We start from the raw sequence: 5,658 nt of genomic DNA, 5'->3' as shown, positions 1-5,658 counted from the left end.
CACTTGACTGGAGTCTCATTACATTACGATGGTGCTTTAGCAGGCGAATGGGCCTCGCGTCTGGGTTCCGAGCACCCCTCATACCTCCCTGATAACGTAAATTACCCTCCGCCTCATTGCTTCAAATGATCAAACATCAAATTGCAAGTTAAAAAAAAAAGAGGGGGGAAGGAAGAAGGGGGGGCGGAGAAACAAGAAAAGCTGAAGAGAAGTGCAGGTTCAATCTTGACAGTCAGCAATGGAGATGCATTCATGCCTCTTAAACGCTTGCTAAAGATGAATCCATTGAAAGCTTGAAGCACAGTAATTTTGCTGACATTACGGCACACCTGTAAAACCCAAACAAAGCTTTGTAACTCAGAGCCCCAGCCATCATGCGCCAGATCTCATGTCTTTCGTTGTGGGCAGGCAGGCGAGGTGGTAACTGATCTCTCCCCATCACAGGCAAAACTACTCAAGATAGATTCCCTCAATGTGCCTTGTTGTTGTTGTTGTTGCACGAAGTAGCTACTATTCCCTCAATGAAAAATCCCCCAACCATGCGAAAAGCTCCTCCAGTCTGAGCCAAGCTGAAAATAAAGTGTTGGGCCGGGGAGGAGGATATTGTGGGTGGGGGTGTTGCTTGGGCAATTGTTTGCTTGCATGCATGGCGAAGGGGGGGGGGGGCGCGAAGGCCGGTCAACCCCACATCAAGAAATATGGATTTAGGGAGGGTAACGAGGCGCAGTCGAAAGAAGAGGCTGTATGTCTTTTCTCAGTATTTAAACGTGTGGTTAATGTGGTGCTCAGTGAAATGGCTAATCTGATAATGGGAAGAGTGTTTGCTGTAGTATTCTGTGAAATGTTTACCACAGTATTTCATGGGGATTGTGTTTGGTAAAAAAAAGAGAGAGAGAGAGAGCAGGAATCACTCTAGCGTACAGGAAAACGTTCATTGCACAATATAGTGGGGATGTTAAGAGGTTTATTTAGACGTGCATTTAGGGCAGTGTGAAAAAAGAGTTAAGCGTGGGGCATTTTATTAATATTTTTCTGGGTGGGGCTGAGTTTAACGCGCATGGAAATGACGAATAAGCAAAGTTACCGAGAGCTGGACATTGGAGCAGATCCTCGCCCGACTCCTAATATGACACGTTTGCTTAAGTACTTTGTCGAATTGAATTGGACTCATGGTTAAACAATCCAGCTAGGTGGGTAATTCATAATTCATTATACCATTTATCCAGCAGCTTTCTGCCTCCTCTCTGCTTGTTGATTGTCTCCGAGGCCGTTCCCTCACATCAACTCATTGTTCAGAATCATTCACTGGATAATTTCAGCCATGGAAAAAACCTCTCGATCTGTAGCTCATTGGTAAATCATTTGCTATAAACACAAACTAGATACTTGGGGGGCCGAATACTCCAATAATGTAAATTGGTTTAATATCATCAGCTTCACTGGACTCATGCTGACTGAGGGCAACTGATCCTCACATGTAGAGGAGAGCTGGATTTGATTTGGTTGTGCAGGTCTCGCCATGATCTTCTGTTTTCTTCTGTTTTCTGGCCAGATAAAGATAAGGAGTTGTAGCTGTGCTTGCATGGGTTGACACCCGTGAACCACTCTCGTCCAAAAGTATCGTGTGAATATCGTATTTTATTGGTACCTTGAAAGATCCTGAACTGTGAGTCTGGAGCCCAGCTGGCTCCTTGCAACTTTGCCAGGGAGCCCGTTGCATGGACAGGCGGAGTCCCCAGATCCCGAGTGGTTCCCCCCCCCCCGTCATGTGGAATAACGACTCTAGACAACGTGCTATGGGATTAAATTGGCCACAACTTTATTAAATTTCAAATGTGGGTAGACCTTGGCTCAGGCATTGGGCGTTCTCCCTCCCCAGTCCCCAGCCGGGGACCTAGGGAGCATCAGGGTTATCCAGTGTGTGGGGGGGGGATGGGCCGGCTCTGGAGAACAAATGTTCAAGCAGAGATAGCCGCCCCCGTTACGCCGCCGCAGGGGAGAGCAATGACGACCTTTCGGCGTACGGCCAAAGCCTCCCTTCAGAAACCCCTTTAACGGGGAACCCTGGTATCGCCGCCGCAAAGAGGAAGATGGACTAAAGGATTCCGCCCAAGGCCTGATACCGCCAAAGTTGTGACGTTTTGCTATGGGAAAGGCGAAACCTGCCAATGCAGGGAAATTCCTTTCCGGCCCTTTAACAGCGACCTTATCGTAGCAGCGCCTGCATACCTGTGGAGAAAGGTTAACCTGCAAAACCTATGAAGAAAAGTTAACCTGCAAAAGAAGACATTAACTGAGGGTGGGTAGGGTGGGAGAAGCTCTGGAGCCAAGTGAGGATTATCAGGTAAGATCCACCCTCTATTGTGTGGGCAGGTAATCCCTCCCCCTACCTGGCCTGGTTTCCCTGGCAACGCTTCCCCCAGGTGGGATTGGACAACTCACTGGGGTAGGCGGGGACCTCCAGGTATCCCACCTGAGGGAAGGCAAAGCCTATGCTGATGGGGCCACTCCAGATCCAGGGCTGCACGCGTCCACGCAAAGGGCGCCCCCCGTTTTAAGTGGGGAGCGGTCATTGGTTTCTGAGGGTAGGAACAGATTGTCTCAGAGAGTTGAAGGTGTCATGAAATCTGTTGAATCAATGTAACTATTTAATTTGAAGTCCGCTTGTTAAAAAATTGGAAATTGAATAAAAATTACATTGTAAAAAAAAAAAAAAAGCCTGTATAATCTGGTCAAAGACAACCTAAGGATAAAAGAGATGGGTGTGTCTCCCATAGGTGACAATGCCTAAAAGCAATTATTGGTACCCAGCCTAATTCTTTTTTATTATTATTAACAAAAATAGCTTAATTCTTACAAGATGTTTGGGGGTGTCATCAGAAACGCAGGTGTGTGGCCTGCACCTTAATACCATTATACTACTTTGGTAACATGTTCTTAGGTTGTGAATTTGAGATGCCCCCATATTAAATTTGCTAACATTTGGGGCCTGAATCGGAGCAAGATGTACTTTGGTTCAACCAGTTCCATGAGAGTCCCTGAAATAAGGTAAAAGGTAAAGGACCCCTGGGTGGTTAAGTCCAGTCAAAGGCGACTATGGGGTCATGGCACTCATCTGGCTTTCAGGCCAAAGGAGCATGCGTTTGTCTATAGACAGCTTTCCGGGCCATGTGGCCAGCATGACTAAACCGCTTCTGGCGCAACGGGACACGTGATGGACACCAGAGTGCACGGAAACGCCCTTTACCTTCCTGCCGCAGCGGTACCTATTTATCTACTTGCACTGGTGTGCTTTTGAACTGCTAGGTTGGCAGGAGCTGGGACAGAGCAACGGGAGCTCACCCTGTTACAGGGATTTGAACAGCTGACTTTCTGATTGGCAAGCCCAAGAGGCTCTGTGGTTTAGACCACAGCGCCACCCATGTCCCCGAACCCCTAAAATAGCCCTGAATAATCAAAGGTTTTTATCCCTCCTGCAACAACTCACTCTTACTTTATGAGCATAACATCAGTATCTTACCTGAGACCCTGAGACCCAGAGCTGGTAAGAGGTTACCTGGTTGCCTACTTGCCGGAAGATATGAAAGATGCGAGGGTCTAACTCCTCAACAGTTTTCAACTTTTCAAGATTCATTTGATGACAATGGTTAATTGATGTCTGCTTTTAACTTTTGTATGGTCTTATGCAGTCCTATTTTTCTAGAAAAAGAGGTACCGCAGTTTCCCCTTGTTCTCTTCTAATGGCAATGGTTTCCAACTGAGAGATGCCAGATGTGAGCCCTGGTGAGTTCCAGCTAGGGGAAAAAGCCTGGTTTTATGTTTGGTTGCTGTAAGCTGCTTTGACTCCTTTAGGACACAGTGGTATATAAATATTTTTTTAATAAATAAATAAATATTCCCCAGCACCACTGAAGCTAATGGGAGGAAATTTTTTTAAAAAGTATTATTATTATTATTATTATTATTATTATTATTATTATTATTATTATTTACTGTTATTCATCCAAGGATCACAGGGCAGTTTAAAGTATAAAGTTGTATAAAGAAGAACGTCACCAATGAAAATCAGAAGAAAACGAACCCAAGCAGGACTGTGGATCAGACAATTTGTCCGCTTGGCAAACACAACCTAGTAGGAATGCTCCAAAATAAGCAGTTGGGGTTTTTTTACCATGGCATTGACGTATTTGTGATCAAGTGCAATTGCAGTACTGCTGTGATCAGCAGTGTTGCCAGCTGACCAGAAGAAACTGACCTAGCCTGCTCTTGTGCTTTCAACAGTACCTCGATCAGAAATCGGTTGGTGATGCTCTTCAGAGTCACGAGATAAATAATTGCTACGGATCTGTCTCTTTTTCAAGGGGAAAGTTACAAGGTTGGCACCTAGCCTCTTTTCTGTCTTACGATAAGAGCTGCAGCTTGTATTTACAAAATAACGCTCATTCCCCCTTGGAAAGTTGGTCCATGAAGCACTAACCTTTCTACAGCTAGTTTTAAAATAAGTAAGTCCTCTGCTTGCTAATATAATTTTCAGCCAAAATTTCCTTGGGAAGAACAAAATATTTCCCTGTTTTCAATAGCAGGGTGTGTGTGGGTGTGTGCTAAAATACAGACATATTTTGGAGGAAAATCTGGAATATTTCCATTGGAGCAGAACCCCCATAAAGTGTTTATTATTATTAATAATAATAAAAATAATAATAAATGAGTTTAATCCACAAAATATAACTCCCCCTTCACACACACACCCCTGTTTGGAATATGCAGACAGTAGCCTTGACGCTTTTGAAAATAATGAGCATTTTTATAGCTTCCCTTTGTCTATCATATAAATTCAGGCCTTACAAAATATGGTTATTAAGGATTCTGTGGCATGTTTTGAAACAGGAGGGTTGTTCTAACAGTCACAGCAGCTTGGCTACATTCCAGCATGTATAATTACATTCACTTGGTCTCTCCACTATCTTTCAGTTCTACTGGGTTGGCGAGTATGGGGGGGGGCAGAATGACTTTTTGCTTTGCACTCCAGAACATCACCTCCTGCCTAGTGCTTTGACTACAGAGAGGCTGCTACGATTCTACTCTGGAGGTGGCTGCTTTTTGTTGACAAGGGAAATAGGAGCTAATATATTTTCTTCAGTTTATTTTACAGTAATAATCTGCTGGATTTAAAGTTCTTCTTTAAATTTGGGAGCTTTCAGGGTCCAGTTATTAGAAAAGAAATCGATTTGATTCACTTTTACATTGATTAATTTGTATTGTCTCAGTTTCCCACTCCATTTTAGGGGAAAAGACTAATAATAATAATAATAATAATAATAATAATAATAATAATATGCTGCCCATCTGACTGGGTTGCCACAGCCACTCTGGGCGGCTCCCAACAAAATATTAAAAACACAAGACAACATCAACCTTTAAAAACTTCCCTAAGTATCCTAGGGATGGAGAAATTGGTCAATTTGGGTTTGTCTCGTTTTTCTTTTTTAACAATCTTCAGATCAATTTGCCACATTTCAGAATCAGTATGCGTGAAAAAAATACTCATGGATATTTGTCTGTACTTTAATGTACATTTCTTCTAATATACACATTATTGTGTACAGTGTTGCCTAGTTTACACAGTTTTGCTAGCAATTTCCCCCTCAATGCACTTTG

The 5,658-nt window shown here is 43.6% G+C and overlaps 1 long non-coding RNA gene across 1 annotated transcript; it reads left to right on the top strand.

Annotated features, from left to right (window-relative positions):
• The first annotated feature begins 1,101 nt into the window (after positions 1-1,101).
• LOC307215851 lies at positions 1,102-5,101 on the top strand. The gene is made up of 3 exons (XR_013838675.1): positions 1,102-1,190; positions 3,704-3,783; positions 5,030-5,101. It is a non-coding gene; the product is annotated as an uncharacterized lncRNA (long non-coding RNA).
• Positions 5,102-5,658: the final 557 nt, after the last annotated feature.

Source organism: Podarcis cretensis (genome assembly GCF_951804945.1).
Source record: "Podarcis cretensis genome assembly, chromosome: 5".
In the NCBI taxonomy this organism is placed as follows: domain Eukaryota; kingdom Metazoa; phylum Chordata; class Lepidosauria; order Squamata; family Lacertidae; genus Podarcis; species Podarcis cretensis.
The sequence above is the reverse complement of the archived record's forward strand: the minus strand, read 5'-3'. Positions and strand labels throughout refer to the sequence as shown.